The 12758-nt window shown below is 45.0% G+C and overlaps 1 long non-coding RNA gene across 1 annotated transcript in view; it reads left to right on the forward strand.

Annotated features, from left to right (window-relative positions):
• The first annotated feature begins 307 nt into the window (after positions 1–307).
• LOC134956902 (uncharacterized) overlaps positions 308–12758 on the forward strand; it is a 35130-nt gene continuing 22679 nt past the window's right edge. Inside the window, exon 1 of the long non-coding RNA XR_010186277.1 lies at positions 308–475. This is a non-coding gene — a long non-coding RNA (uncharacterized LOC134956902). The remainder of the gene's footprint in view (positions 476–12758) is intronic.

Genomic DNA, 12758 nt, shown 5'->3' on the forward strand with positions numbered 1-12758 from the left:
ATCGCAGCTTGACCCGTTTAGGAAGCCAGTTAAAATGGCAAAATACCGGGTACAAGCTGCGGTGTGAAAGGGGTATATGAGCTGGGTTCAGTATGATTTACCGATGGACGAGATGCTGGAGCTGTACGATAGGGCAGATGGAAAGGCAGTATTGCAGTTGGTGATCTGCAGGATGGGGCAGTTGGAGAGGCAGTGCTATAGACACTGAGTCAGGTTTCAGTGCAAACCAACAGGGTTTTAGAGAAATGTAAAAGCTCAGAGAGGTGGAGATCATATCAGCACTTGTGTCATACAGAGCACACATTTCACAGTGCTCATTTACAAAGGGCAGGAAATGTTGGCTGATAACTGATGCTAATTAGGTTAGTAGGATTTCTGGACTAAATATAGAAGGGCTGAAGAACTAGTGCGAGGAAAACAGGACCGAAAATAACGTCGATAGCTGCTAAATACAGGACAAGTGATAGCACCAAAGGTAAATGTAAGATTAAAGGCTTTACTTAGATAACCTAAAACTGTCTTTACTTCAGCAATTTAGCATGAGAAAAGCCTTGTTTTCTCTCGTCACCCTGTATATAAAATGAAAACCTGTGGTAAAATGTCAGAGTTTTCATAACGTTGAGACTACTGATTGCAGTGGGGGCTGATCAATATGATCCACCTTTACAATTTTGTGTGTATGAGATGACATCATCTCTTCACTAAGAGGTAACATTATGGAAAACGTAATGGACTTCACATTATCTTGGTTCAATATAATTATGGACCTGGGGGGTTATTCACGTTTGTTAGCACTTAGCAAACCAAAAAAGTAAGCAACTGGGCAAAACCATGTTGCACTGCAGTTGGGCCAGATGTAATGTGCAGAGAGAGATAGATTTGGGTGGGTTATATTGTTTCTGTGCATGGTAAATACTGGCTGCTTAATTTTTACACTGCAATTTAGATTTCAGTTTGAACACATCTCACCCTAATCCAAATCTCTCTGCACATGTTACATCTGCCCCACCTGCAGTGCAACATGGTTTTGTCCAGTTGCTTGCTTTTTTGTTTAGCTAAGTAAGGCCTCTGATTCAGATGCTGACTCAAGTTTGATGGTGGTGCAATTGAGCAATTATGAATAGACTGATGCACAAGTGCATATCCTTGCAATGCGGCTTGCAGTGAGGATTCCGTTTCAGAGTGATTGAAAGGAAGAGGCTATTTTGGGGAGCTAAAGGGGTGTGCCTGCATAGAACATGGCGCCAGTGTCGAAGCTCCTATGGCCATTCTGCATGGCCATGGAGGCATTCATGGAGTTAATGTTCTCGCATCTGTGCCGCATTTGCTATGGAGTACCCAGTTGCTGAGTATGCTGCGATGGTTTAGTGGGTATCTCTGTTCATTTGTGGGCGGCTGATACACTTGTGATGCCTTGCAGTAATGCCACTGAAAAGGACTGTTGCTGCACCAGCATTGCAACCGATCTGAATCAGACCCAAGGTGAAGATGTGAAGAATAATCACACCCAAGGTGAAGATGAAGGATGTTGACAAAGCACAAAAAAGCCCAATGTGTAAAGTTTTGCTGTAGCGCATGTAGATTTCCACCAAAGTGCATGGGTTTATGGCAGAAGATGACACTGCAGTTGAAGTTTGTACCAGCTGATGGGAGGAGTAAGGTATAGCAAGGACTCTTCTCACTAAGTACAGAGTTGGTATATAATTTAACATTATAAAGGCTTCTTTGTAATACAAGTCCTGATGTTTCCTAAATGTAGCCTACACCTTTTCTCCTCTCTTGTTGTACTGGAAGTGCTGCTGATCCCGGGAAAAGACCAGTCACACATCAGACTCTACAGCTTAAGTCACTGTTAGCACAGTAGTTTTAAGGTACAAGTTCTCCCACAGTTTGTGACATAGATTTCACATTCTGGCTATTCAACACCTATAGGACTGAGAGGAAAAGCATGCGGTCAAGCAAGACCACTTTATCCAGATTTTTCAAAGCATCTGTTCTTGACTTGATTTGCTTCATCTATTGATATGACAATTTCAATTCTAAATGCTGATCCTGTTCATGTACCACCTTGTCTGCACCTGATCAGCCTCGTCAATGTAATATACATAATGTACATATAATAATGTATTAGAAAAGATAGTGACCTCAGAATGGCGCTGATGTTTGTTTACATATAATACATAAAACTCCTGAATAAGTTTCTTACTCTAATATTAGATTATAGTAGATGGTTATACCAGTCCAGTCCAAATGGGATAAACCTTTTCCTCTTTATAAGGCTCTCAATCCTGATTGATTAAGTGTAAATAATTAGTGTTTCCACTTTACCCACACGTTATTGAAATCTCAAATGTAAGCAGAGATAGCAAATAGTGCAACACCTTTTAAAAGGGGTTAACAAATGTATTCACACATTACACCCACATTTTATACATAAAAACATAGCATACTGTATTAACTACATTTGTGGTGTCCCCACGAAGACAGCTTGCTTCCCCATAAAACAAGTCTACCCAACCAGTTGGTAATGGACATGCGAGAAAATGATCCCAGACACCAAAGGATCACAAAGGGTAATGTCCATGCTGTCAATCCATCAAGGGGTCAGATATAGCATCACCTGCTTAACATGCTTTGGAACACCAGGTCCTTCATCAGAAGCATGGTAGCAGAGCTCCCAGGGCCTGTTTATGTACCCTCAATAATATAAGAACACTCCCCTCCTTTGTAGTCACATCCTCCATTTTTTGCAGGTCCCGCGCCTACAAGAGGTGCGTTACCAGAAACCAGAAGTAAGCTGACAGATGTGCTTTTCAATATGATTTCCATCATTTATTTTTGCAGTCCACGGGCAATATTTACTAATATTCGTGTTTGTGTCGGTTTGTGTTGTGTTTAAACCCGTCTTGTATCGGGTGCATTTTCATGCAACTTTTTGAAACTATATACGCCAAGTTACGAAGCAGTCGACTTTATGGTTTTCGTGTTTTCCGATGTCGATGCCAGTCGTTTTTTTTGGCACATTTACGGCCGTCATTGTCGTTTGCGTACGCGTTTTTGTTTTTTTTTTGCTGGTTTTTTTTCTAAGTTAAACGCGGCAGGGTTTGTTTTTTTCCCGCGGCCGCATTTTCACTTTTAGTTTCGTTTTTCATCCCCGTTCATGATTGGTTGTGTTTCAGATGGTAGGAGTGTCTGTGCGCAACCATATAAATACGCCCCAAACTGTCCGCACCTCGTGGGTTTAGTTAGTGGTGAGAAGGGAGGTTGTGCTGTGGAGGTTGGTGAGTAGTTGGTTTGGTGAGGAGTTTTTGGGGCGATTTCTGAGTGTAGTATTGTGTTTGAAAGTAGTCTTGACATTCTTGTAGTCTTGTTTTTTGTGGTTTTGTCTCATTTTTGGTCCAAGTTTTTTTTCTTTATAGTCCCTTGTCACTGTTTGTTTGTGTGTGTGTGTGTGTGTGTGTGTGTGTGTGTGTGTGTGTGTGTGTGTGTGTGTGTGTGTGATTTGTGCAGTGGTAGTGGAGGAGTGTGATGTTTGTCTTTTGATTTTTCTGTGTTAAGTGTTTAGACACACAAATATGTGGAGGGTGTGAGTGATGGGGAGGAGGTCGGTCAGGTGGAGGAGGTGAGTGTGAGTGAGGTTAGTGAGGTGGAGGAGGTGGGTGAGGTTGCTGCAGCAGCCTCAAGTGACAGTGATAGTGACAGGCAGCCACGCACCACTACTAAGACTGGGCGGAATGTCAAGTTTAGTTATGCTGAAAATGTGGCATTGGTGCGGGAGCCGATGAAGTATCAGCGACAGCTATTTAGCCCTGAGTCCACCAAGGTGCCAACACGGAAGAAGACGGTGTTGTGGGCGAAAGTTGTTGCTGCTGTCAATAGTGAGGGGGTGGTCAAGCGGACGGAGGACACGTGCCACAAATGGTACTATGACATAAAGCGACGTGTCAAGTCCAAAATGGCCAAGGAGGCGAAGTCGGCTCGAAAAACCGGTGGTGGCCAGCCCTATATTGCAAGATATCTGGAGTATGAGGAGCCCATGCGGAGTGTAATACCTCCTGAAGTAGTCTCTGCAACCCATGTCCGGGATTCAGATAGGCCCAGGAAGAATGGTGAGCATGTGTATTTGCATTAACATTCTATGACATTTTTTTTTTGTTCAAATGTGTGTCATGTGACATTGCATATTTCTCCCATCTTCAAGTGTGTGTCAGCAAATACCTTGTTTTTGGTAATGTTTTCTACAAAAGCCAATGTAACATCTTACTTTATTGTATGTCATGTGTTTTTTTCCGGTATATTTTCCATGTGTAGTTTAGACTTGGTGTGTCATTGAATTGTCCAGCAATAATGTTTTCCTTTTGGACATTTTTAATTATTTAATTTGGACTATGTTTTATATTTAGGTTATCCATGTGCAATGTTTCCAAAACAGTGGTTGGCATGTTAGAGGCTGGAGTAGTGGAAAGTGGTTTGGAAACCACTTACATGTGTAATGTCATTATTACTGAATGTAATATATTGTTTAAAAAATCCACCATTTGTTTGTTCATTTTGAGTTTGTATTTGTACCCTGACACAACACTGCAGTGTAATTTTTTAATTTGTGTTTTGTTTTTGTTTGGCTCATACAGTGGTAATGTGTGTTTGGAGTGCCACATCACAGAGCAATTTCTATATTGCATCTGTAATATTTTTCCTTTCATTACAAAATGAAGATGTGTGTGTTTTTGGTTGTTAATGTATGTATTTTTACTTGTGTCCTATGTCAGTGTCCTGTACATGTTTTCCTGTGTTGCACTTTCCATAGTGCATATGGCTATTGGACAATGTTTATTGTTTTATGTAGTGGTTTTTTGGTTTCCGGTCCTTATGTTTTTGTTAAAAATAAAGCAAGCATTTCTTTAAGAATAAAAATATTTATAAGCATAATGGGTGGATGTATCAACAATAGCATGAATCCATGATTTTTTATTTTATTTTTACAGTGTTAGAAAAAAGCTGTACTACTTGTCCTACAGTAACTCCCATCACATCTGATGATGATGACGCTGCGGAAGCAGGTAAAGTGTCCATTGTAGTATAGGGTATGTTTGTAAAGGAATGGCCATAACAAAATTTCACTTTCAATAATAGGTCCATCAAAAGAAGTCTGGAGCAGCAGAAGTGGGACTTCTGCAGGACACCACCACAAAAAACCTGTGGCAGCAAAGAAAGCAAGGTCTGATGTCCAGGGCCAACCACAGCAGGCTACCCCGCCACGAAGATTATCGACAGTATGTTCGGTCCCCCCACTCCAAATTTTGGACACACCTCCAAGACGTCAACCACACTCCCCTCATCTTGATTGTGAGTATCAAACTGAAATAAATGTAAACAATTTCAGATCGTGATCAAACTTTTTCTTAACTGCATTAAGTCAAAACACATCAAAATCAAAATCTTATTGTCACAACTGAGGGCCTGAGCTGACGGAAGGCAGCCTCAGTTGTAGGGGCTGAGATGTACCAGAACCTGGGAGGTTGTATCAGACCCCTGGACATGTAAGTAACATGAAGAGAAACCGCCCGAAGGCGTGACCACGACAACTTGAGTAAAAGTCAATGATATTTATTTATGACAAACTCCATGCATCACAGTAGCAGTAAAAAGAAACATAAAAATCAGCAGAGAAATAATAATACAGTTCCTGGGTACCACAGGGTGGCAGGGGCCACAGAGCTCTGGTGGTATGAGACAGTTCTTATTATCTGCAAGTTGGAAAGTCCTTACCAGGCTCAACTGTAGCAATGAGGAAAGCCCAGGGTCGTACCAGCTGGTGTTCCAGGGAAAGCTGGACTGCTGTAGATAAAATGCTGCTGTGGGTACTGGTTAGAACCAGACAGGTGTTGGCACGGAGTGGATACTGGCTGGATCCAGTTAAATAATAAATAAAGCTTGAGAGCGATGCAATATAGATGAAATGTAGAATTTGAGAGCGGAGAAATAATAATACCGGTGGAGAGTGGTAAACTGCAGAAAGGACACCGGCCCTTTAAGAGAAGCTGTACACTGCTGGAAGCTGAGCTGGAAGCAGGTGATGTTGTAGCTGGAAACAGGTGAGTCCAGAATGGATCGGAGAGTCAGGCTACACCGCAGATGGAACGCTGGTGCGGGTCTCTATAGCAGAAGTCTGGAGACAGGAGCTGGAACCTGGAAGACAATCACAGGAGAGAGACAAACTGGAACTAGGTTTGACAACCAAAGCACTGACGCCTTCCTTGCTCAGGCACAACCTATTTATACCTGCAGCAAGGAAGGCATTGGCTAGGCAATTATGCAAATTAATAATACTGACAACGGATTGGTAGGAAAGATCAGCTGACAGAATCCAAGATGGCTGCGCCCATGCAGACACTTTGAGGGAAGTTTGGATTGTAATCCATGTGGTCTGGAAAACAGTAATGGCGGCGCCGGCCACCGGAGACAGGAGACGCCAGGCTGACAGATGCACATCCGACCACGCGGACACAGCGGAGGCCGCGGCTGACGTAATCGCCACTCTGAATGCAGAAGCTCAGGGACGGCGGCGGAGGCCGCGAGAGACGCCATGCCAGATGTATAAGGCGTTACTGTGACTGCGTCCAGAGAGACAGGAGAGGATGCGGGAATGTACACATCAGGATAACAGATGGGATCCGGTCCTGGAGCGCTGAGCCAGCCTTAGGAGACATCTGATAGGTAAGAAATGGCGTCCAGATACCCGGATCGTGACAGCACCCCCCCTTTAGGAGTGGCCCCAGGACACTTCTTTGGCTTTTGAGGAAACTTGGAATGGAATCTCCGGACCAAGGCAGGAGCATGGACATCAGAAGCATTGGTCCATGAACGTTCCTCAGGGCCATAACCCTTCCAGTCAATAAGATACTGAAGTTGACCGTAACGGTGACGTGAGTCCAGGATCTTGGCTACTTCATACTCAACGCCTCGTTGAGTTTGGACTTTCGGAGTTGGAGGAAGTGAGGAATGAAACCGATTCAAGATTAGCGGTTTTAACAGGGAAACATGGAATGTCCTGGGTATTTTTAAGAAGGGAGGCAACTGGAGTCTGTAAGCAACAGGATTGATGACTTGATCAATTTTAAAAGGACCGATGTAGCGAGGTGCAAACTTCATACTGGGAACTCTTAACCTCAAATTCTTCGTGGATAATCATACCCGATCACCCACCTTGAGAGCAGGAACTGCTCGACGCTTCTTATCCGCAAACTTCTTGTACCTGAACGATGCCTTGAGCAGAGCTGATCGTACGCTCTTCCAGATATTGGCAAACTGATGCAAGGTGATATCCACTGCGGGAACAGAAGTTGCTGGAAGCGGTTGGAACTCAGGGACTTTAGGGTGGAATCCAAAGTTGGTGAAGAATGGTGTTGAAGAAGATGAAGAATGATACTGGTTGTTATGACAGAACTCGGCCCAGGGAAGTAATTGAACCCAGTCATCTTGAGAGGAGGACACATAGATGCGGAGGAAGGACTCCAAGTCCTGATTCACCCTCTCAGTTTGACCATTGGTCTGAGGATGGTAAGCCGTGGAAAACTTTAGCTTGACTTGGAGGACTTGACATAAACTTCGCCAGAATTTGGCTGTGAATTGAACTCCTCGATCTGAGATAATTTCTTCTGGAAGACCGTGGAGTCGAAAGATCTCTTGTATGAATACTTGAGCCAACTTGGAAGCTGACGGAAGACGGTTAAAAGGAATGAAGTGTGCCATCTTGGTGAACCGGTCAACTACCACCCAGATGGTATTAAACTTGTTGCACATGGGCAAATCTGTAATAAAATCCATCGACAAATGGGTCCATGGTCGACGGGGAACAGATAGTGGAACCAGTTGCCCCGCAGGCAACTGGCGGGATACTTTATGTTGAGCACACTTTGGGCAAGATGCAATAAACTCCAAAACGTCCTTTTTCAGAGTTGGCCACCAATAGGACCTAGAGATAAACTCCAGGGTTTTTTGGATACCTGTATGTCCGGCAAAGCGGGAAGCATGGGCCCAATGCATGAGCTTCTTCCTTTGTGTCGGCTTCACAAAACTTTTCCCTGATGGGGGTGTAGAGTCCATCCCTACCGTGGAGAATGCCAACGGATTTATAATAGGATGCTTGTCTGAAGACTCTGACTAATTTTCTTGCTCCCATGAGCGGGAAAGGGCATCGGCCTTGCGATTCTGAGAGCCCGGACAGAACTGGAGTTTAAAGTCGAACCTGGAAAAGAAAAGTGCCCATCTGGCCTGACGAGGGTTGAGACATTGTGCGCCTTTCAGATATAGAAGGTTCTTGTGGTCTGTAAGGATGGTGATTGAATGAGAAGCTCCCTCCAACAGATATCTCCACTCCTCTAGAGCGAGCTTGATGGCTAGCAACTCCTGGTCGCCAATGGCATAGTTGCGCTCCGCTGGGGAGAACTTCCGTGAGAAGAAACTGCAAGGATGTAAATGGCCATCTTTAGCCCTCTGAGATAACACCGCTCCTACTCCAACGGAGGAGGCATCCACCTCTAAGATGAAAGGAGAGTCGATGTCAGGCTGTTTCAGGACAGGCGCAGAGATGAACCTCTGTTTTAAAAGATGAAAAGCTTGCATGGCTTCTTCAGACCACTTGGACGGGTTAGCACCCTTCTTGGTGAAAGCAGTATTAGGCGCCACAATGGTGGAAAAGTCTCGTATAAACTTTCGGTAATAATTGGCGAACCCTAAGAACCTCTGGACCCCTTTGAGGGTTAAGGGTACCGGCCAATTCTGGATTGCTTGTAGTTTCTCAGGATCCATCTCTAGTCCGGAACCGGACATAATGTACCCTAGAAACGGAATGGACTTGACTTCAAAGACGCATTTCTCTAATTTGCAATAGAGATGATTGACACGGAGACGGGACAGAACCTCCTTTACCCAAAAACGATGTTCCTCTATATTGTTGGCAACAATGAGGATATCATCTAGATAGACCACGACATGACGGTATAGAATGTCTCTGAAAATCTCATTGACGAAATGCTGGAAGACAGCTGGAGCATTGCTCAATCCGAAGGGCATGACGAAGTACTCATAATGTCCGTCACGGGTGTTAAATGCGGTCTTCCACTCGTCACCCTCACGGATCCGGATGAGATTGTATGCACCTCTCAAGTCCAGCTTTGTAAAGATGGTAGCTCCGCTAACTCTGTCAAAGAGCTCAGTAATCAGGGGTAAAGGATAGCGGTTCTTGATGGTAATGTCGTTCAAACCTCTGTAGTCGATGCACGGCCGCAGACCACCATCTTTCTTTTTTTACAAAAAAGAAGCCTGCGCCGGCTGGAGAAGAAGAAGGTCGAATGATCCCCTTTGCTAGGTTCTCTTTAATGTATTCCTCCATAGAATGCGTCTCAGGCAGAGACAACGGATAAGTTCGGCCTCGAGGTGGAACCTTCCCTGGAACGAGATCAATCGGGCAGTCCCATTCTCTATGAGGAGGAAGGATATCAGCAGAAGCTTTACTGAACACATCCGTGAAATCTTGATATGGAGGAGGTGGAACATCAGACGACCTGGGGGAGGAAGAACAGACAGGCAACACTTTAAACAAACATGTCTCAGCACAGGAGGGACCCCATGCCAGAATTTGCGTAGTCGTCCAATCAATTGTAGGATTGTGAAGACGGAGCCATGGAAGGCCCAGGACCACAGGATGTGTGGCTCTTGGAATCACTAAAAGTGAAATAAGTTCGGAATGAAGAACTCCCACTCTCAGACAAACTGGTAGAGTCCTTAGAGCAATAACTGTATCAAAAATTTTACTGCCATCCACGGCGGTTAAGGAAAAGGAGGAAGGAAGTCTCTCGGTGGGTAGGGACCACCGTTTAACATAGGCTTCGGTAATAAAGTTCCCAGCTGCTCCGGAATCCAGGAGGGCAATGACGTTCTGATAACATTGAGCAACTTGAAGCGAGACTGGGAGATTACAATCTTGAGGAGATGGAGAGGAGATCATTACTCCTAGCCGGCCCTCTCCTTGGCGAGCTAGGATTTGGAGTTTCCCGGACGTTTGGGACAGGCATTAATAGTGTGAGACGGAGCTGCACAATACAGACAGAGAGACTCAGAGAGACGTCTTCGGCGCTCAGCCGGAGTTAAACGGGAATGGCCAATTTGCATGGGTTCATCTTTAGTTGGTGACAGTTGGCGAGGAGGAGGAGCTGAAGATTTTGGAGCAGATGATCTTCCACGCTCAGTTGCTCTCTCACTAAAACGTAAGTCAACTTTCGTACAAAGTGAGATTAGCTCATCTAACTTGGAGGGTAAGTCTCTGGTAGCTAACTCATCTTTAATACGCTCGGATAAACCATGCCAGAATGCAGCATACAGGGCCTCGTCGTTCCATGCCAGTTCAGATGCCAGAATCTGGAACTGTATAAGATATTGTCCTACAGTACGTGATCCCTGGCGTAAACGGAGAATCTCAGACGAAGCTGAAGTTACCCGGCCTGGCTCGTCGAAGATGCGCCTGAATGTTGACACAAATGCAGTGTAAGAAGATAGCAGGGTGTCGGACCTCTCCCATAACGGTGATGCCCAGTCGAGGGCTGAGCCACTGAGAAGAGAGATGATGTAGGCAATTTTTGTACGGTCACTGGGAAAATTGCCAGGTTGTAGCTCAAACTGAATCTCACACTGGTTGAGAAATCCCCTGCAGAATCTTGGAGATCCGTCAAATTTTGCTGGCGTTGGAAGATGAAGACGTGGAGCAGAAACGGGTAAGGTGGGTGGGGTTATAGTTGGAGTCACTGTGGTTGACGCCCCAGATGCGCCTGATCCACGGAGAGTTGTCTGAATCCCATCCAGCCGAGTAGAGAGATCCTGGAGACAGCGGATGATGTGGCCCTGTGCAGCCTCCTGATGTTCAAGTCGGGCTGCCAGTTCTTGCATCGGCCTGGCCGCTTGATCCTGGTCTCCGGCTGGATTCATTTGGTCAGTGCTTACTGTCACAACTGAGGGCCTGAGCTGACGGAAGGCAGCCTCAGTTGTAGGGGCTGAGATGTACCTTAACCTGGGAGGTTGTATCAGACCCCTGGACATGTAAGTAACATGAAGAGAAACCGCCCGAAGGCGTGACCACGACAACTTGAGTAAAAGTCAATGATATTTATTTATGACAAACTCCATGCATCACAGTAGCAGTAAAAAGAAACATAAAAATCAGCAGAGAAATAATAATACAGTTCCTGGGTACTACAGGGTGGCAGGGGCCACAGAGCTCTGGTGGTATGAGACAGTTCTTATTATCTGCAAGTTGGAAAGTCCTTACCAGGCTCAACTGTAGCAATGAGGAAAGCCCAGGGTCGTACCAGCTGGTGTTCCAGGGAAAGCTGGACTGCTGTAGATAAAATGCTGCTGTGGGTACTGGTTAGAACCAGACAGGTGTTGGCACGGAGTGGATACTGGCTGGAACCAGTTAAATAATAAATAAAGCTTGAGAGCGATGCAATATAGATGAAATGTAGAATTTGAGAGCGGAGAAATAATAATACCGGTGGAGAGTGGTAAACTGCAGAAAGGACACCGGCCCTTTAAGAGAAGCTGTACACTGCTGGAAGCTGAGCTGGAAGCAGGTGATGTTGTAGCTGGAAACAGGTGAGTCCAGAATGGATCGGAGAGTCAGGCTACACCGCAGATGGAATGCTGGTGCGGGTCTCTATAGCAGAAGTCTGGAGACAGGAGCTGGAACCTGGAAGACAATCACAGGAGAGAGACAAACTGGAACTAGGTTTGACAACCAAAGCACTGACGCCTTCCTTGCTCAGGCACAACCTATTTATACCTGCAGCAAGGAAGGCATTGGCTAGGCAATTATGCAAATTAATAATACTGACAACGGATTGGTAGGAAAGATCAGCTGACAGAATCCAAGATGGCTGCGCCCATGCAGACACTTGGAGGGAAGTTTGGATTGTAATCCATGTGGTCTGGAAAACAGTAATGGCGGCGCCGGCCACCGGAGACAGGAGACGCCAGGCTGACAGATGCACATCCGACCACGCGGACACAGCGGAGGCCGCGGCTGACGTAATCGCCACTCTGAATGCAGAAGCTCAGGGACGGCGGCGGAGGCCGCGGGAGACGCCATGCCAGATGTATAAGGCATTACTGTGACTGCGTCCAGAGAGACAGGAGAGGATGCGGAATGTGCACATCAGGATAACAGATGGGATCCGGTCCTGGAGCGCTGAGCCAGCCTTAGGAGACATCTGATAGGTAAGAAATGGCGTCCAGATACCCGGATCGTGACACTTATATACTTACCGAAGTAAGTAAAACATGAAATGGAATCCAAGCAAAATGGCCTTGTCCACATCCAGTAAAGATATGTATGTCCACTTGAGACATACAGTAGAACATTGTGTGTAAGAAGCTGAAACAGAAACTCATGTTTAATTTTTGAAAATAGTAAGGTTGTTTAACAAATTTGCGCATGTGTGTTTGACCTCACATTGCCAAATACATATAAAAACATTACTATGTTTGTTTTAGAAAAGCTATAAGGTAACACATTATGGATTACAATGTGTTTTTATGGTAGAGCATGTCTGATCTACAATAAAACTAAAGTGTTTGCTTTCACAATGAAGTAACCAGACACATTTGCCACAAACAGGCATATGTATGTATTTCAGTTCAGAGTGATGATGTTGCTAGGCAGAATATCTGAAAGCAACAATGAATGACATGTGTTCCTTGTGTAG

This window comes from Pseudophryne corroboree, chromosome 9, assembly GCF_028390025.1.
Source record: "Pseudophryne corroboree isolate aPseCor3 chromosome 9, aPseCor3.hap2, whole genome shotgun sequence".
Taxonomy (NCBI): domain Eukaryota; kingdom Metazoa; phylum Chordata; class Amphibia; order Anura; family Myobatrachidae; genus Pseudophryne; species Pseudophryne corroboree.